Source organism: Sorex fumeus, unplaced genomic scaffold (assembly GCF_029834395.1).
Source record: "Sorex fumeus unplaced genomic scaffold, SorFum_2.1 ptg000128l, whole genome shotgun sequence".
NCBI classification, from domain to species: Eukaryota; Metazoa; Chordata; class Mammalia; order Eulipotyphla; family Soricidae; genus Sorex; species Sorex fumeus.
The window spans coordinates 37,445,235-37,466,517 of NW_026606185.1; the positions used below are offsets into that span (position 1 = coordinate 37,445,235).

At 37.2% G+C, this 21,283-nt stretch overlaps 1 protein-coding gene across 3 annotated transcripts in view; it reads left to right on the plus strand.

Moving 5' to 3' along the window:
- The window catches only part of DTNA (dystrobrevin alpha), a 356,746-nt gene that overhangs the window by 84,791 nt on the left and 250,672 nt on the right, over positions 1-21,283 (plus strand). For all 3 annotated transcript variants that reach the window (XM_056138272.1, XM_056138273.1, XM_056138274.1), the window contains exon 2: positions 5,439-5,552. The gene's annotated coding sequence lies outside the window, so the exon portion shown is untranslated. The remainder of the gene's footprint in view (positions 1-5,438; positions 5,553-21,283) is intronic.

Consider the following 21,283-nt stretch of genomic DNA (forward strand, 5'->3'; position numbering starts at 1 on the left):
CGCCCGCATGGCAAAGCCTGGCAAGCTACCCGTGATGTATTCAATATGCCAAAAACAGTAACAGCAAGTCTCAGAATGGAGACGTTACTGGTGCCCGCTGAAGAAAATCAATGAACAACGGGAGAACAGTGTTACCTGCTATCTATTTAAAAGTGATAGTCCACTGCTAAATGATATTCTGTCAATCAAGTGCCTTGACTGATCTGAGAAAATTCTTGTTACTCCACTGAGTCCATGTTCTCTTCAGCACAGTATTTTGACCCTTTATGTTGATTTCAGCAATGAAAATTCACATAAAAACTGTGCTCACCTTCTGGTGAACTGACCTGTCAGGTTCTGAAGCCACTGGGTCTGTTCCACCGGGAGATCATCACAACCATGAAGGAGTGTGCAGAAATATTCATGCATGTGTAAAAATGCACACACATGGGAAGATAAGGATTCTCCACTCTTCACTTTTTCTCCCCTGAGCAAATAATTTCCTATAAGGTTTCCTTTGTTTTTCTTGAAGTTTCAGTCATTAGTTTATTGTCAGGCATGTTAACTTTATATTTTGAAAATCTTTGCATTTTTTTCTTTTTGAAGAAAATTTTGAAAATATTTGCATTTTCTGATTCAAATCATATATTCTTGTTTTGAAAAGCTTTAACATAGTGCATAAGCTCTTTTATCTTGCTAATTTACTCCTTATCTGATTAATTATTTTCTTTTTAAAAAAATTTATCTAATTACAGTAACATGATTACAATAATACAATGTTAATTTTTTGATGAATGAAGTTACTGCACCCTAGAGCCACCAAAGTACCCAATGACATTGCTTCCACCAGTGTCCTTATGTTACTTCTAATTTTATCAAAGATTTTTGCAGAGACATTTGCTTGATGGAATTCATAAACATATGTCTTCAAAGCTGCTCACCTAAGTATTCTCCAGTGTTTAATACTTTTATTATATCCAACTCCTAGTAACCATCATTTGGGTCATCTACAGGAGAGCAAACAAAATCTTCACCTTTAACTAGTGTTCTGTTAGATTCTGAGTTTCATGATCTTCCCCACATAAAAATAAATATACCCTTGAATTTTCAACCTTTTATTTCACCTTTTATTCACACTTTTTTTAATCTTTTATCATTATATGAAAGTAGCTTTAAATTTCCCTGAAAAATAAACTTGTTGCATGCATGGGAAGACAATATGAAGGTTAGATGCAGTTAGATTAGTATAGGTTTAGTACATTTTCACACCAAATTTGCCACCTCTGAGCATGGTTAGTATACCCCTAGAGACCTCCAAGCACTGCCATTGGGGCTCTGGTGGTCTCCTCCATGCATGCATTCTTAGAACCTAGTTTTTTAACCTTTGGGACTGAGTATCAGTAGGAATGACCCCAAAGGTCCCCTGAAAATCTCTTGGAAGCACCCCCCCTCCGATAAAATAAAAGAGTAAATTCCATGTGGCACAAGACTCTAACCCATGAAACCATTATTAGCAAATGTTTAACAATCTAATTGTCGTTATGTTCCCACTCCACCTCCTCTTGCACCCTTGATGTGGTGAGCAGTACTGAAGAGTGAAAGCCTGTATTAGAGCTATTATGGTGGATGAAACATGCTTAATTCCACCCCCTCACTTCTGAAGAAACTCTATACTAACAGTAAACAAAAAAATACATACCGGGCTAAAGGAACAAGGAAGAGCATAGAAAATCGGAGAGCTCTTGAAGTATTTTTGGAATGGATGAGTGGTACTTGATTTTGCTGAGCCGATTTGTAAACGCCCAGGTGCCTGCAGAGATAACAAGGAGAAGCCAAGGGAAACTCCCCAGCAAGCCCCAGAAAGGTTCTCAAGGACTGGAGGTACCAAGTTCTTTTGAAGGTAGGGGAGAGACCTGGGCCTGAAAATGGAAAAGGGTACATAACTTTCAAACAGTTAGACTCCCCCAATCTGCTCTTCTACATTGTGAAGCCTGAAAACTGGTCCCTTTCTCTTCAGGAGATGTGGGGAGAAGTCTTTATTTTCTGGAGTGACTTTGTAGAGAGACTACAAGTTCACCAGTATTGGAAAAAGTGGTAAGTGGGAGTTAGGAATGGTACCGAATCTGGTCGATTAGGTGCATGCAGAGGAGGAGGAAAGTCCTCCTTCCATCTTGCAGTTTCTCCCCAGGGCACTGGCAATCTTATTGCCCCTCCTACAGAAAAGATGGGGAGAGACGAGGGGTGGTGACTTCTTTGAAAGCTCTGACTGCATCAAGAAATCAGTTACCTTTGAGGATGTTTCAGTGAAAAGACTCAACTTTGTCTTACTGCCTCACGATAACCTCCCATTGACCTTAATAGATCACAGGAGCAAATCGCTAAGGAACATTAGATGAAGCAGAAGAAATTGAGGAAACAAATCATCTGCTTGGAAGAGATGGAAGCTTTAAAAAAATAGCAAAATATATACTCTCATAGATATTAGCAAAAAACATTCTATGAAATAAATCTTAGTGTTATCAGAAACAAATAAGAAATATGTTGGCAGAAATAAAATATTCAGTGGATGAGGGATAAGGAGTAAATTTTAGGAATGAAGATTAATGAAAAATAAGGAATGAATGAAAGATGATGAAAGAAAAGATGTGAAAGGGAAAAGATAAAATTGGAAGATAACACCTAAGAGGTCCAATATGCAGCTAATGGTAGTTTAATTTTAGGATGGAATATCAGGCAGGTCAGAAAAGGTTGGAAAATATTACAAAGTTTTCTTTAAACTGGGTGATATGATCCCCTGTGTTTTAGACACAAAGAGTGGAGGAAAAAATATTTACCAAAGTATATTGTCATAAGATATTTGAACATCAGAGATATAATAAACATAATAAGTTGATCCAGGAGCAGAAGAATTTCTACCAATACTGAAAGCTAAAAGACAGCGAAGAAACTCTGATATTTTTTGAGGGAAAAGCTTATCTTATAAATGAACTCCATAGCTAGTGAAATTAGCAATTGATGAATAAAATAATAAAGGTATACTCAAGCACTCAGTTTTCCCCCAGACTTATTTGTCCAACATTTTTCTCAGGAACCTCTTAAAATATATGTTTCCCTGCAAAGCCATAAGCAAGTCCTTTGGGAAGAAGGAAAATTAAAAATCCAGGGATAGGACCTAAGACAAATAGAAGAAAAGGAGAATCCCAGGATTACAGCTCAGTGGCTATCTTGCTACAAAACTGATGTGCGCAGGGAGTGCTGTACAAATACAACTGGTATTAGAGGCTGTATTAAAAAGAATTATACCTATCTGTTGGAGGGTTTGTGAAAATGTTGGTGCATATAGAATATTAAGCAAAGATACACTTTCAATGCCAACATCAGGAAAATAAAAGTCAAACGAGGAAAGTATAATTATAAATCCCATGTAACGTGCATGTGAACAGTCAAAATGATGTAAACATATACTCTATCTAAGATCACCATATAATTAAGTTTGGAGGATCAAGGAAAGGGAGCAGTGTGTGTGTGTGTGTGTTTGTGTGTGTGTGTGTGTGTGTGTGTGTGTGTAAATGAGGAAGAGTGAGAAAGATTTTGAATATGTACATGCTGGAGGAATTGTATTTAAGAACTGTTTATCTTCAATAGAAGGCACATAGATAGCATCAAATTTTAGAACATCAAAAGAAAATATATGTATGAAAGTATCACTTAAAGAACATAGAGTAATCATTATAGACAACAACCTCTAAGTGATTGCTTCTGGATACATTGGTGAGAAAAGAGGTAGTAAGGATGAGACATTCTTTTAAAATAATTTTCATGAAGACACTGGTTTACAAAGTTGTTCATAATAGAGTGGTTTTAGGCAAACAATGTTCTAACACCAAAGGTTAGGACAGTCTTTTAAGTTCTGTCATCCCAGTACATTAAAATACATGTATTTTTCACATATAAATTTTTTTTAATTGAATGCATTGAATTCAATGGTTTTTCAAAGAGTGTTTTTCTATATCCTGGAGGTTTCTATAGGGACTACCTTATAGAAAGAGGCAACGAACAGACCTCAGGCCTGAGTTTCTGCTAAAGGGGCTGTGCCTTGTCATTGAACTATTTCCTTTGAACAAATTGTCAGCAAACAAGTATGAAAAGCAATGATTGACCATGTATTCAGCCATAAAAAATGTTCTCAGGTGAATACATTTGATTATAATAACTACAAGACTATCTAGTTTTGCTATGACTTGTTATGTACTTTCATCATATAAAAGTTACTCAGTTTATTTGGAGGGGGAGACATTTGGACCACACCTGGCCTCAAATTAGTATTCTGTATTTTTGTTTGTTTTTGGGGGGTGCTACACCAAGTTGTGCTCAAGGCTTACTCCTCACTCTATATTCAAGGTATGGATCTTGATCATATGTGGTACAGGGTAAGTGCCTTAACTTCTGTTAAGGCCTTTTTTTAAATTCTCAGAAGTGGGACAGCTCATCTGTATGGAACTTTTTAACTTTCTTAAAGAAATCTCCATGTTGCTTTCCATAATAATTATCCAATTTATATTTCACCAATAATATAGAAGTTTCCCTTCTCTCTACATCCATTGCAACACTGTTTCTTATCTTTGAAATAACAGAAATGTTAACAGGTGTGGGGTAATATTTCATTGTTTTGATCTTCATTTCTCTAATAATGGATGTCGGACCTTTATCTCCCATAAATACTCTTCTTTTGGTTAGTGACTATTTAGAATCTCTTCATTTTTAAACTGGATTGGGTTTTTTGTTGTTTTTTTACTGTTGAGTGTTGTAAGAATTTGATGTACTTGGGATATTAATTCTTAGCCAAATGTATGATGTGCTAATATATTTTGACATTCAGTAAGATGTATTTTCATCTTGGATCAAGTTCATTTCACCGTAGAGATTTTTTTTGTTTGATACAGTATTGTTATTTTCACTTTTGTTTCCTACCTTTTTGAATCAAATGGCCAAATTGATTTCTAAACTTAATATCCAATAGTGTACGGTCTATATTTTGTTCCACATATTTTGTTCATTTTTGTTGTTGCATAGTGCTCTGTTTTAATTCAATTTCATGCAGATGTCCAGTTTTCCCATTACCATTTATTTTAAGAACCTTTATTGCTCCATTGTGAGCTCTTATAAAGTACTATTAGTGAGGACTCCATCCTCACAGCCAATCATCTCTCCAAAGGCCTTTTTATTAGAGGCACATTAGATATTGGGCTTGAAGGTATGGGTTTCAAGTGGCAAAATATTTAGCCAATAGCAGATTACATGTTAAAATATCTGCTCTGCAAAAAAAAATTTTTTTAAGTCTTCTGCAAAGCCATTACTAAGAATAACATATGCCAATCTCTTAAGGATGAGAGTGAGTAAAATTTACAGGGACCATTACTTTTTAATGACCAAATTCTTCATATATTGATGCCTTGCAGCTCAGTTAAGACTTGAGTCTGAAAACCTTGTCACTGCTGTGAGGATTGTGCTATCAACATCGCATCCAAAGATCTATGCTCATATAAGACCTATTTCTGGAAGACACACTAGAGGTTAGTTGCATTTTTATAAATCAAGAATATTGTATTTTTCTGTTACATGCCCAGATTCCTTTGAAAGCAAGCCCTGGATAATTCTTCTGATCAAATACTAACTTTGATATTTTAGCACTTATGAAAGAGAAAAATAACATTTACCATGATAAAGACTAACTTCTAGTCATTATAAATTTTATCAGTTTTCTCATGAAGGTTGAGGAGGAAGACAGAAAATAAATCCATTGTTCTCACTTAACTTTTGACTGAAGACAGTTGAATTTTAATGAAAATTGGTATAAATAAAAATTTAAGTGTAGATAATCTAGAAGATTTTGATAGATGAATGTTGCAGTAAGTAGTGCTAGTGACAGTTCAATAAAAACAAATTTACTGTTTACTAATTAATGGGGCTGGAGCAATAGCACAGCGGGTAGGGTGTTTGCCTTGCACGTGACCAACCCGGGTTTGATTCATCTGCCCTCTCGGAGAGCCTGGCAATTTACTGAGAGTATCCCGCCCGCAGAGCTAAGCCTGGCAAGCTCCTCTTGGCGATTCGATATGCCAAAAACAGTAACATCAAGTCTTACAATGGAGACATTACTCGTACCCACTCGAGCATATCAGTGAACAATATAGGGAGGACAGTGCTACTAATTAATGTGAAACAAAGATCCTAACAAGATCATCGTAAATGTTCCTAGAAGTATATTCTATGTTAGAATTTAAAATCAATCAGTCATACCTAAAACATATCATGATTCTAGAAGGCGGGGTTGTCTTTAAGGGTGTTCTGTATTCTTTCCATGTATCTTTTGGCTAACAATGTGAAAAAAGAATAATTTTCCCCTCCAAAAGATAATAATCATTAAGACAAAGTAAAATATATTTATGAAAAATGTGAATTAGTGTATAACATTTTCCTATAGGTTTAAATATACACATTAAAAAAAAGTTCTTCTGTTTCAACAAATGCTTCCTGGATGTAAATTATTGAATAGTATTCAGTCAAAGATGCCACATAAGTGAATAGTGTGACTCAATGTGAATCAGATGGCCTGCTCCCAGTCATCAGTTCACATGTGTTTGACACTATCCATTTACCTTTACAGATGTTATATTTTGATTAAAAAAAGAATTATAGGGCCATTGACATAGGCCCTCTAGGTGATTGATTATTTCTTTTTATTTATTTTTGAAGTAATTGAGATGCCCCATTTTCTCAGCTTAGAACGTAGCCTGAAATTTCCTTAAAATAGAAGCCAGAGAGATAGTTACAGTGGTTTAGTGCTTGCTTTGCATCTGACCTGAACCCTGTCCAATTCCTGGTACCACAGATGGTGAGCACAGCCAGGAATGACCCCCATGCAGAGAACTAGGAATTTCCCTGAACACTACAGGGTGATGCCCCTAAAAAAAAAATACACACATTCTCTGTCTCTGTCTTACTCACACACACACACACACACACACACACACACACACTCACACACACACAAAATTAACTCTAGGTTATGGAGTGAGCCAGCTGGTGGAACACCAATCTATACGGAACATGAAAAATTACTGAAATAAATTAATGAGATTTCCGTTTCTTAGATTTTCACTACTGATTCTCTTAAGTTGTGTTCTTCAGATGTGTTGAAAGACCACCTAGAGCTGAAATTTTAAAGCCGACCACAAAGAAACAGAAAGAATGCTTTTTTTGGGATATCAACCTTTGCCTTTGAATATTTCTGAGATGTCCCTACAAGTCACAGGGAGCAGCTGTGGCCACACCACTGCCACGGGCTCAGCCAGCTGACAGTTGCCTGAGTTGGCAGCCACAGCCAGTTGAAATTTGGTAACTCCAAAATGCTTTGGGTGATTCATTTGATTACAAAAACTATAAATCCTTTACCATGCTTTAAAGAAGTTGCATGTAGTAAAATTGCATGTACTAAACTCATTCTTTGGACATCAGTAGGAAAATTCTTTCAGTAGCACAGACCTTTGACCCTCCTAATCACAAAATAAATATTCAGCACAAGTTTATTAGTAGTGATTTTAAGGGACTCCACTTTCATTGATTCTTGTTCAAATATCAATTGATGAGATGTGGGATTCCTCATTTCTTTTCACAACAGTTTTTTTCACTGTACACGTGTTTCCTTTCTAATCCTCACACTGAAGGTTTGCAAGAAAGTCCTGGGAAGGAATATTTGATAGGAAGGGAGAAATGTTGTTTTGGGTTTTTTTTTTGCACCCATTCTTTTGTTTGAAATTTTTAAAAAAATATGATTATAATTTAATTTAATAAAAATCTTTCACCACAAGACCTACTGTACGGTTGTCTGTCACTGCAAAGCTGCAGCAGCCCTTCAGAACAGTGGCCAGCAAGCAGCCCTCTGTCTCTGCTTCCAATGGGTCCCAACACATTTATTACTAAAAAAGTTCAATTTTTATGAAAAGATTTGTCATTTCCCTTATTTTACTGCCTCAATAGCCATTTTGGGCAAAATTGTCTGTGAATATTGAAACTTAAATGCAGTGCTACCACCAAACTATTTGTAATGCCCCCCAAATATTTGCCCCGTTCTACTCGGCATAAAAAATAATAATAATAATACAGAAAACTCACTTCTTTTTGTTACGTATACCTGGGAAGTTTTTCATGCTGAGTTACAGAACAGAACTTGAGCTGCTTTGCTCCCTGCTTCCAGGAATGCCAATCAGAGAACATTCTTTTTCAGACAGCCAAGTTTGGAAGTCAGTTGGTTTCTGGCAGCAAGTAGGGGGAGGGGATGGCAGAGGGAAAGCACAGCGAGTCCTCGGGCTGATCTTCAACTTCCAAGTGTTTCCGTAATAGCCGTCAGTGAAAGCATCTCCTTTTACCCGCGAAAAGACAGGTAAAAAGACAGCTAAGTAAATCAGCGTTAGATGGAGCAGCGGAAGCTCAGTCTGAGGGAGGAGGGCGGAGAGGGAGGGTGTTTGAAAGCCTGCCATTGGTGAGCTTACCAAAGGCATCTGCCAGTGGGACTTCAATGGAATGTGAAACCAAATCATTTTCAAGTTAAAGATAGACACAGTACACACCAGGATCTAGAAGCTGGATTTCTAAACTCCCATCTCTCCCTAGAATTTCAGAGAGCTTTGTTATGATCTGTAATAATTAGCCATTTGGCTCATTTCTTCTTTAAATGAATATGCTAAGAATTCATACATGTTCTGGATGTACTGGAATTAAAAGGATTCAAGAGATCAAGGTGTACATGCTCTAGGGTAAGTGAAAAGATTGCTTTTAATGTGCAGTGCTTCTCTGGGAAGGTTAATGTGTGATTTTTCTTCTTGATATACAAGAAAAAATCAAAATGAAGATTTCCCAAATGTTCTAACTTTCTTGAGCTAGTTGGCATTAGCCATTTTGTGCAACAAAAAGGGAACAGTGTGTTTGATTATTTCAAAATGTGTATTGTATGTTTGTAACTTCGAAATTGTTTTCCCTTCACCTAGTTTTCCCTCTTGAAACTCTTCCTTTAAACACCCAGCTGTGTTGAGTTAAGGTGTCAGGAGTTGTATGTCCTGTCACACACCAGCTGAATGTTACTGTACCTACAATAGCATTTGATTCAACGGTATTATTGAGAGATGGCTTTAGCTCTCCTATGTGGCACCATGACATTTCTTAATTTTAACACTGGGGGAAATGGGGGAAAGAGATGGTCAAGAGTGGTACGTGAGAAGCCTTTAGAAGATGTTCTGATTTTAAGTGAGGAAAAGTAGGCAATTTTCGTAGAAGAGAACAACTTATTAATAGAAGTTATTTTGTGGTGTCGCCTCATTAATTCTGAGCAGGTTCTCCTCCTCCAAAAAAGCTGATATTTGCTAAGTGAATGGAGGCGTCTGATTATTATAGAGCTTGAGAGTGGAGGAGGGTGAGGGAGATTTGTCTAATTTGCTATTACCACACTGTGTTTGAAGGATTACAAAACTTTTTTCTTTACAAGAGTGACAAAATTTAGCTCTCTTCATGTTTTGACCATGTATAGGTTTTATTTTTTGTTTTGTCAAATGACCTCCCAGCTCTGCTTAGAGACAGCTTTCCCAAACTTGCACAGCATTCCTGCTGAATAAATACTGTCCATAATAGTCAGAGTACATGGTGTGAATTGAAAATTCTACTTTATATGGGGAAAATAAATCTGCTGACGTTCTTGTTACAGAGTGTGGGCCTGGACAGTTGTTACATGGAATGGGCCAGTATTTTTGTTTTGTTTTATTTTCCCTGTCAGATAGACCGGATTCTAATTCTAATTTAAGGAACTCTGTTGGTTAAACTAGGTGTAAACAGTGAGTGACTTGATGGGTCCTTTGCTTAAACTTGACAGGAATAAATAAGATACTATTATTTTACTAAAAGGAAAACAAGTATTATAATGGTACCGCTAGAATGTTTACAGTATCTGAACAATCTAACAGGACCCTGGACCCAGTAAAATATGGAGTTGGCAGAGCACAGTTTGGTTGGCTGCTGTCTCAGTTTTCTGGTGAGGACTGCCACCAGGTACCTCCTGCCTTCCGGAAAAAATCTGAATGTTGAGTCTTCTTAATTCTGTGCACTAAGTACATCTGGAATACTTATCTTTCAGTTGAAACACCAAACCTCCCCTCCACTTAGGCAGGATGTTTTTTTTTTTTAATTAGTGAAACACCATGAGGTACAGTTATAGACTTATAGATTCTTGTGCTTGGGTTTCAGTTGTACATTGATCAAGTACCTATCCCTCCACCAGTGCCCATCCTCCACCACCACGGGTCCCAGCATCCCTCCCACCCCCCAGCCCCCCCATCCCACCCTGCCTCTGTGGCAAGGCATTCCCCCTTGTTCTCTCTCTCTTCTTTTGGGTACTGTGTTTTGCAAGAGAGTCATTGAGTGGCAATCATGTTTGGTCTATAGTCTACTTTCAGCATGCTTCTCCCACCCAGGGAGGATCCTCACAACACCCTTTATTTGGTGCTCTCTTCTCTATCTGAGCTTCCTTTTCCCCTAGAACGTGTGGCTGACCTCCAAGTCATGGAGCAAAATTCCTGGTACTAATCTCAGCCATTCCTGGGTATTAGTCTCCCATTTTGTTGCTTTATGTTCCCCAGATGAATGCAATCTTAGAATTTGATCTCCCATTTGACCCAGCAATAACACTCCTGGGAATATATCCCAGAGAGTCAAAAAGGTATAGTCGAAGTGACATCTGCACTTGTTTGTTCATTGCAGCATTCTTTATAATAGCCAGAATCTGGAAAAAAACCTGAGTGCCCGAGAACAGATGACTGGTTAAAGAAACTTTGGTACATTTACACAATGGAGTACTATGTAGCTGTTAGAAAAGATGAAGTTATGAAATTTACGTACAAGTGGTACTACATGGAAAGTATCATGTTAAGCCAAATGAGTTGGAAAGAGTAGGCAGGATTTTTTAATCATAATTAACCTTCCATAATATTTATAATTAACCTATTAACTTGCAAGAGTTGTTATCGATATTCATTTCTCTACCAATAGGTGGTACTTTTATAAATGCTTCTGATGACATTTGAACACCTGTTCTTGCTCTGTCCAGCTGTATGAACTATTGCCAATAGGACAGAGCCTGGCAGAAACTATAGGTGTCTATGAAAAAGCCGTAAGTTTCTGCACATGTGTATTCCCCAGACATGGATGTGCACACATGAACATGTGCATGTTTGCTTACCTTTCACTCAGCAAATATTTAATGGTTATATATAAACTATCCATTAAAAATATTCACTGTTTATCACTGTGAGCTTTTGATTTTGTTATGTAATACATGAACAAAACAAAATTTTAAAAAATTAATTTTGAATATAAGAAATTTAATTTCTGTGAGCAAATTTTGTGGATGGGGAAAGTCTGGAAAAAAATATCTGCTAACATTTCATCACTCACAGTTTCTACTTTCCTTCTGAAATTATTAATTTTGCTTTGTATTTCTTTGAACTATAGTAAGTATAGTTGTCCTTATAATTTTGTTATTCCAACTATTCCTGATTACTGGATTTGTTTCTGTTAGAATATTAGTATCCTCTCCACTTCTTACTCATCACTTAATCACTTAACTTCCCGTTAGTCGTCGATTTGCTCGAGCAGGCGCCAGTAACGTCTCCATTTGTCCCTGTCGCGTGCTAGTGTAGCCCAATGGCATCTGTTCGCTCCGGGAACATGAAGGGCCTCAAACCGATCGTTCACGATCTTGACGAAGAAGTCTGACCATCTGGTAGGTGGGCGGCCACCCGGTCTTTTGACATCCCGTGGAATCCAGTCAGTAACAGCTCTAGTCCAGCGGTCGTCTTTAAATCTCATTACGTGACCAGCCCATCTGATTTTCGACACCTTGGCAAATGAGACAGCGTCCCTGATTCTTGATCGTCGACGGATGTCAGAACTCCGGATTCTTTCTCTCATTTGAGTGAAACGTGATATTCCAAGCATAACTCTTTCTATTCTTCTTTGGGAGACCTGAATTCTACAACTGGTCTCATTCATTCTTACTCATAGTCTCTTATTTATTCATTGACTTGCATATACTTGACGATCTGCTGTCATTGTATATTTAAAACTGCTTGTAAGCTGGAGGGATAGCTCAATGGGATAGAGCATGAATATTGCATGCAGGAGGCCCAGTTTGATCTTTAGCATCTCAGGGTTTCCCGACCACCATTGACGGTGACCCTGAGCATAAGATTACTGTCTGAGGACCACTGTACTTGCCCTGCCCCCCATCCAAGCATTAGTACTTATGAGAATTAGCTGAAGCCTAATGATGGTAGTGTTCTCCTCCAGAGAGGTCATTGGTTTGCTTCATCCAGGCAGTAAAGTGTACGTCTGGCCAGAAACACCTTAGTCAGTACAATACATAACTTTCCCTGAGTCACTCCTGTGAAGAAAAATAAGAATGCAGATCTATTTGAGGAATGGTTTACTTTGGGTTTTCTCCACTCCTGTAGTAAGGATTAGGCCTTTCAAGAGAAAAACTTCAAGTTGTGTTAGCTTGGTAGAGGTCCCACTGGACAATGGGGCCCTGACTCTCACAAACTTCTGAAAGCTGTTCAAGTGTAAATAGTTTCTCAAGATGTTTTGTCCCTGATACTCAATATGTCCAAAGGCAAAAGCCATCAAAGATGAGCCTCCTTTTGAGGAGTTCTGGTCTTCCAAATTTCAAGTGCTAAATCCTTACCACTTTATTCACTTTTGGCTATTAATATTTATATTTATATTTGGTTTTGCCTTGTGATGCTTGGGTCTTACTCTTGGTTTTCTGCTCAGGGACCATAAGCAGTGCCCGGTACTGAATCTCGATGGTCCTTTACTAGACAAGTGCCTTAATCCCTATTTAAGGGATTTTACTTTCCCTTTGGGCACAGCAGGTAGGGCATTTGCCTTGCACAAGGCCGACCTGGGATCGATTCCTCCACCCCTCTCGGAGAGCCCGGCAAGGTACAGAGAGTATCCCACCTGCACAGCAGAGCCTGGCAAGCTCACTGTGGTGTATTTGATATGCCAAAAACAGTAACAAGTCTCACAATGGAGACATTACTGGTGCCTGCTCTAACAAATCAGTGAAAAATGAGAGGATGGTGCTACAGTGCAGTGCTACTATCTCTTTGGCCATGACCTATTTATACTTTAAATATATTTTGCCTTAGTGAAAGTCTAGATTGTCTCATTACTTTTACCAGAAAGAAAATTCACTCGACTGTGTTTATAGTCACTGTGTTTGTTTTACACTCAGTCTTAATCTAGAGACAGTATCAGGCAGTCTGATGATATCATTAATGATTTAGGGTTGTTTTGTTTCTAGGTTTGGTTTTCTTTTTTTTTTTTTTGCAGCCATAGTAGGGTCCTGATTCATTTGGACTTTTGGAGCAATTAGCAAATGAATGTTTATTTGAAGTTTAATGGTTTTTACCCTTATCTGAGCTGTCAGTAATACTTAAGAGTTCTTTTCATTTGCTCCTAGCTGACCTCTTTATTTAGTAATTTTTTTGTTTCTCTAATCCACTCCTACCCACCATTCTCTCAGCTGTTGACCTTGACTCTTTCTTCTTTATCTTGGACTATCTAGTATTAACATTCTTTTTCAAAGTATCCTGCGTTTTGTCTTCTCCATTTTTTTCAGTTGCTTTACTTCAATACTTCATTATCTCACTTGGGCCTTAATGTGGTCTAAAAATTTTCCTTTTGATTTATGCCTCAACACGTGATCCAGATTGAAGTCAACACCTCTTTCATGGATTGCTCTCCTACTAAAAAATTTGTTGTGGCTTACTATACCCTTCAAAATAAATTCCATAGTAAGTTCTAAAGGTCCGTTACTAGTCTCTACCTTTTCTTCTCCACTGGTTCACAAGTTACCAACAAGATTAACCATAGCTGTGTCCAGAGCGTTTCATACACTATCATACCTTGGGCTAGTCTGTCTTCTTTGTGTGCAAATCCTACTTCTGTTTCCAAGCCTTCACAAGTCACCTTCACTGCGCTTTGTTTAATTGTCAACTCACTAATCTCAGAACACCAAGGACAGAGATTGTTTCACTCAGTTCTTATGTTTTCAGTAGCTGGCACCTAGAAACACTTTAGTACTGGCTAGAAGAATGAACAGATGATTATTCTGGGAAATTTTCCCCTCACAATGTCCTTATTTTTATTCATTTCATCCTAAGTATCATGATTCTTTTCACATTGACCTGTCTGAGTTGTGATCATGAACAACACTTAATATTAGACTAGGTCAATTTTAAATTTTTGGTTGTTGTTTGTTGGGGGAGGGAGGAACAGTTTAACTTTTAGCACTTTTTGTCAAATGAAATTATGACAAGAGAGAGGGTAGAAGTTTAAGTATGTTGAAGTAGCTATATACTATCAGAGATAAATTAATAATAAAAAAATTAAGTCATAGAGTTTACAAAATCTCATGCTTCAACAATTCAAGTTAGGGGTTCTGGGTATCACAGTTAGAAGCAAGTCAATGAAGCAGGGTTAAATTAGAATTATTTCCTTTCACACCGCCTGAATCTAGATTGTTTCCAATTTTTACTGTGTTATTTTTAAAAATCTCATTTGGTTGCTTATGTGATATGGAATTGTGACATTGGTCTTAAAATTAGCTATTTTTTTTCTGAAAAGTTTAAAACCTTGAAGTGCAATGTTCACTTCACTTTGTTATGTTATGCTAAGTTGCAAAAATAAACTTTTCATTTGTTCATTAAAGATAGAAAACATGAAGAAGATATATAGCCTAGCAATTCTAAGGATGCTTAACTAATTTCATATTGTTCAGATCACATAAATATTTCTCACTTCTATTTTATGCTTCTTGATATGCTAATTCCTGAGATTTAGAGTTATACATATTTTTACATGTATTTTTTGTTTACATATATTTTTCTCATGTAGAGGTCTCTTCCATATTTTTGTTTACATATAACTTTTTGTTTACATATTTTTATTTACATATATTTTTTCTCATGTAGAGGTCTCTTCCACACAAAACAAGAATTCTAATACAGATGGGGTCAAAAGTCTTAAAAATTCTTGAAAACTAGCTGATTTAAAATTCCAGCTTTCAGGCCACGTATATAACCCAGCGGTTAGAGGTGAATGCTCAAGGATCCAAGTTCAGTTCCCATCATAGCCCATACTTCAGAGTACCACCAGAACACCAGCCCCTTGACTCTCGGCACCATAGACCTGTACTGCATTGCCAGGCCCTAGACAATAAAATTATATATCCCATTTAATAGGACACTAAAACTAAAGTATGTCAGGTTAAAACATGAAAGATTTCTTAATATCACTTTTATTTATATCCTTTATTTATGCTTATCTTTACTTTAATAAAATATTGTTTTAATTTTTTCTCAACTATTGATGGCTTCTCAGAAAGATTTTAAGATAGTCTTAGTGATCATTTTAACTCTCCTAAGTTTTCTATTTAGCAGATTTTTTTTATAAGATAGTTTAAAGAAACTGAGCAAAGTATATTTTTTAAAAGAGTTTAGTTGAATGTGTATTTTTGTCACATAGGAAGATGTTGTATCTTAAAACATAATAGAGGTGTACATATCTACATAAATAAAGATGGACTTTGCATTCTTGTAAAATTAATATGCTGTAAGGATGATTCAGACACACCAAATCATGAGAGCCTCTAAAAGCACCTAACATTTAAGAAGAACAATTGGGTTATTTTTATTATTTTTACTCCCGGTCTTTACTTCTTTGTACCTATTTCCTGTGTTGTATGGCCTTGATACAAAATAACAAGTCAGTTGCTCCGCGAGTCTTTATACTCCCTGTAACTCTATTTTTAAAAAATCTTGCATATTAGGTTTACTCATAGTTATATACCAGGCTGTGCAGTGACAGGGATCATAGGTCCTTTTGTTTCCTGTCTACTTTGTAATAGGATTCTGATTGTCATTCCTTAGCCTTTCTGTTTCCCTCCCTCTATGGGAAAACTAAGAGATAGAGCAATGCTATGTTTTTTTTTTAAAAAAGCATGCTATTGGGAAGTATTCATTCATTCTGCATTGCAGAAAGAGAAATCATTCTATCAAGCATATGGGCAGCATGAATTCTCAGTGCACATTTTCCTCTGATTGACTTTTCTTTATGTTTTCCTCTGAGGTTATAATAAGATTCAGAAATTAAAATGATGTCAGCAACACCTTTGAAATCCCATTGCAGGAGGATGTAAAGATCCCTTCTCAGCACTGCAGGGTTGCTCCTTTGTAACTCCTTAAATACTCACACAGCAGAACTCTTAACTATCTCTTGTTTGCCAAATTGTAAAGCCAATTATATCTACACTCTGTAAATGCCTAGAATCTACAGCATTTGGAGTTCTGCAAAATATCCTGTGTGACCATTTTCTAGACACCAGAACATAAATCTAAATTACTTAGATTTACAGTATTATAATCTCTTCTTTAAGATGACATGAGGGAAGCGTTTAACTTAATGAGGCAGAGGATCCTGGTGTGTAAGTTACATTATATTTTTCATTGCACACATGTAAATTATTGCTTCAGTCTCGGATATGGTTCCCAGGTGGCCTCAAAGACACAATGTAGCTTCCAGAAATGCCCACTTTTTCTTAGGCAATAACTTACTCCATGAGAGCATGCTTTCTGAGAATTACCCATAACATTTTTTACAGTAGGCTGAATTTCTTGAAGGTCATTTGCAGATAACTGAACTTGACTTTAATTTAACTTAGGAGCACTGACAAGCAGGAAGACTGCATAGATTACTGTACAGAAGTGGACTGGTGGCCTTTTCTCTCTGAAACACTTAGACAATATAAAAAAAATTAAGTAAGAAATTAACTCATAAAGCACAAAATGTTATCTTAATATTTTCTGCTCTAAGGTGTGAATGTTAAAAATGCATGGCTACAAGAATTAGATATATTGTTGTGTATTTGCAAAAAAAAATAAATATTAGTCCACTTTGAATACCAAATGCATGGATTAAATGTGTGTTTTTTCAAACACACTTTATTTTATAAGGTAATACAGGAACTAAGTTAAAACAAACAAACAAAACGTCCCCTCAACAATCAGTGTGGTAGCACTTGGGTAAATGTTAGGGCTCCACAATTTTCAAAGCAAAGCCATTCGTCCAGGCTTCCTGCCAAACCATTACTGGTAATCTGATGACAAGAGATGAAGCAAATGAAAGTGGTGCTGCCTGGCTTAGATATGCATTTGCTTTAAAAGAAGCCAACACATTTCTTATGCAAACCACCAAAATTACAGTTTAGGAACACACACACAATGCTTTGTACAACTCTAGAAATATACACATTAAAATACAACTGTAAGTCTAAGGCAAACACAAGTAGCAGACACAGCTCGGACTGATCGTATCTTTTCTTTATCTTGAGTAGTTTTCATATACAGCAACATTTCTCTCAGTGGCCACAAAGGAAGAAATTAAATAACTCACTTCTGGGCAAGATTTAGGACGCTTTTATATGGTGAAATTCAAGTGACTATGCAGAATACCTTATTGATCAGTAAGTAGTCTGCTATTTGGGGGATTTATTTAAATGATTTAGATAAACATCTGCTTTCACTTAGTGCTAAAAAACAATATATGTAATATCATAGTAATATAAAATAAATTGGGCAGGCATTTTTACAATAGAAAAAATTATTTTAAGTCCGATAGGAGGAATATTGTGTATATAACTGAGTATTTGCATATATTATTCTGACCACTGGAGGGCTCTCAGTTTTTCTTTTAATTTTTATAATACACTTTATCTTGCAGCAATAGGTCAAAAGAGACAGAATTATGTAGAGCAAGTGGAGAAAGGCAAAGGAGGTAACATTTTGATACTCAATGAGCAAGATTGTTTCCAGATGGCTCTGCTTAATAAATAGTGAATTGCAAAATGAGAGACTCCAACAGTGCTTAATCTGGAAGTGACTAAGACTCCAAACCCCTGTGCTTTGAATCTTAAGTGTGTTCTGATGCCTATTCATGGGAGTTCAAAAGGCTTCCAGTTCTTGATGAAGCTACCCTAACATTATGCTCTTTTGACAGATTCAGTTAGAATTGTAAGTTTAAGACAGAGTCACGGAGAGACAGAGTCAGAGAGAGATGGTGGGGAGGGAGAGTTGTGCCGTGTGCTGCACATTTTATACATCTTAAATAACCAGACAGGTAATTTGGTGAATTGAAATCAAACTTAAGTGCGCAATCCAAAAAAACCTTAGGCAGCCTGAGCTTTTACAGTGACATGGGGTTTGTTTATTGTTGTTATTGTGTGTGTTTGTTGTTGTTGTTCATGATGATGTTGTCATTTTTTTATTTTATAATAGTCAAAGCTTCATTTTTAAATTTTGCTTTCTGAGTCTGTGCTTGTTCCTTGAGCAGTCTCATAGTGATTTTCTGCTCTTCCGTAAGGAAAGCACATTTGATCCTGTCACACACACAAACTCATTCGGCACACAAGGATCCACCATAGCCTTGCTGGCCTGTGCATGTGTCTTTTTTTTTTTCTTTTTTACACAGCCTCGGTCTCATGGCATGAACTCCTCAGAGTCATGCTGGACATACCACATGCAGATTTTGTACCTCCCCAGTCCATTTGGTGTAAAGGTAAACAGTTCAATTACCAGGGGTTCAGGTCAGCCTCATTTGGTTAGAGGTTGTATGTAGGAGAGTCGATGATGGTATGTTAAATGCCAGACCAACTGAATGCCTCTAGACACTTTCCTAACAGAGTTTTTTGTTGTTGTTTATTTGTTTGTTTGTGGGCCATACTCAGCTGTTCTATGGACTGACTGCTGGCTGTGTTTGGGGATCACTCCTAGCGGTGCTCAGAAAACCACATATAGTGCCAGGGGTTGAACCGAGGTTGGCCATATGCAGTGTAAGGATAGAGCTTAGTTTTAAATGAGGATGCTTACATGGTTTTGCAATCACAATCAGAAATGGCCTCAATTCATAACTATGTCAATAGAGTGGAGAGGCAGAGTGATGGTACAGTGGGGAGACTGGTAAACCTTGCACACCTACCGACATGGGTTCAGTCCCCAGCACCTGCTTTGCCAGGAGTGGTCCCTCAGCACAGAGCCAGGAATAAACCCTGAGCTCCCCCTAGGTTTGCCCCCAAAACCAAAAAAGTAAAAACAGCATCTATGCCTTTTGCAAATTGCTACTAGGAAGATTTTACATTAGGATTGCTAAGAAAGTAAAATGCGTGCCTTCTAATATCCAAGTGAGCAATACAAACCCTGTAAGGTGAATCTGTTTCATCTACTTGAAACATTTAACATTCTGGAGAGCACAGGAGACTGTCTTTCTATTCATTCATTCAGATATTTCACAGAAGCCTTCCTTAGTTGTGTTTGTTTAGTGGAGCCAAGCCTTTCTTGATTTTGTTGTTTTGTTTTTAATGGAATCGGTGGGGTGCTGTAACAGTGAGAGCCACCCAGAGAACGTTCTAGGTCCACTTGGTGTCTTCTCTGCTTTAAGGAAATTAATACAACCCAAGATTCAGAACTGACTTTTTTCTTGAGAAAAAATATTATCCTTATCTTTTTGTATTTGAGTGACCGCTCTCCATAAATTTGGCATTATAGATGTCTCGTTAAAATGTCAACTCTGCTGCCTTCTCACCTGCTCCTTAAAAAGTATAGATCTTCCTTCAGTCAGCCACATAGAGAACTGGCACTTCGAGCAGCTGTCAAAGTTTTACCCTTGAGTTGACCATGAAATATATGTGCCAAGATGTCTCTAAGGGCTGTAATAAGTAGAATCACATGCCTAGAACACTGGCGTGACATTTCACTCCCCCCCTAGAAGGATAGAATGTCCTCACTGAGTGACCATTTCATTTTGTTCTTTTAACCACTGTTGGAGTTTACCATGATATATGACACTTTGGTAAAAGAAAGAGAACAACTTCACCAAAAGTATACTAATGGGCACTTCATATCTTCCCCCCAGTCAGGAGCTCTGCCACAGTTCTCTTAGAAATTTGTTTTTAATGGAGTCGATTTTCTTGATACATCAAGGCCCTTCTGTTGATCTTCGATTTGCTCGAGCGGGCCCAGTAACGTCTCCATTGGAGACTTTGTTGTTACTGTGTCTGGCATATCGAATACGTCACGGGGAGCTTGCCAGGCTCAATAGATAAATATAAACATGTGCTTCGATAGCCAGGAAAGTGACAGGAAAGTTGTCTCTCAAAGTAAACTTAGAGCCTTTCTTATTGTTTAAGGAAAACTATATGGTATATCCGTTTTCTTTTTTGTTTTAACTGACTATATACTTAGAGTAGACTGGATGCTCAGCTGAACTGATGATACAATTTGCGGGTATCTGATATAATTATTACATTAGAAGTTTGTTTTTAATCATACCTTAACCAATTTCAATTTGCATCTTTTCCACAGTATCCATCTCCCTCATTATAATGTTATTCATGCCCCATTCTCTGACCTAAGAGGATTGCCTAGTGTTCCATCGGCAAGCAGACAATAGTATTTCTTGAATTAACTCTATTTGGAACTTTCTTGTCTTAGATGTTTTTCACAGTTACTCTATTTTGTAAATAACTTGTATCACTTATCATCATGTTGATCATCGATGTGCTCAAGTGGGTGCCAGTAACGTCTCCATTCGTCCCTGTCACATGCTAGTGTAGTCCAGTGGCATCTGCTCATTCCCAGAACATGAAGAGCTTCAAACCATTTGTTCAGGGTTTTGACGAAGAAGTCTGACCATCTTGTAGGTGGCCATGAGTCCTTTTGATGTCTCATGGAATCCAATCGATAATAGCTCTAGTCCAGCGGTCATCTCTAAATTGCATTAGGTGTCCAGCCCATCTGATTTTCGATGCCTTGGCAAACGAGACAGCATCCCTGATTCTTGATCATCAACGGAGGTCGGAACTCCGGATTCCTTCTCTTATTTGAGTGAAATGTGATGTTTCAAGCATAGCTTGGAATATTTTTTTAATTTTGTAAATAGTAGGTAAAATGTTAAACCATTTACCATCAGTAACTACTAGCATGGCTGTTGCAAAGAATGAATGAATAAAACAATCTAAAAATCTCTTTTCTTTAAAGAACTTGGTGATATTCTTTTATCTGCACAGCAGTTTTGCCCAGAGTCTATATTGTAAAGTTCTATAAATCTAAGTTCATCTGTTTTCATTCATTTCCCCAGAATC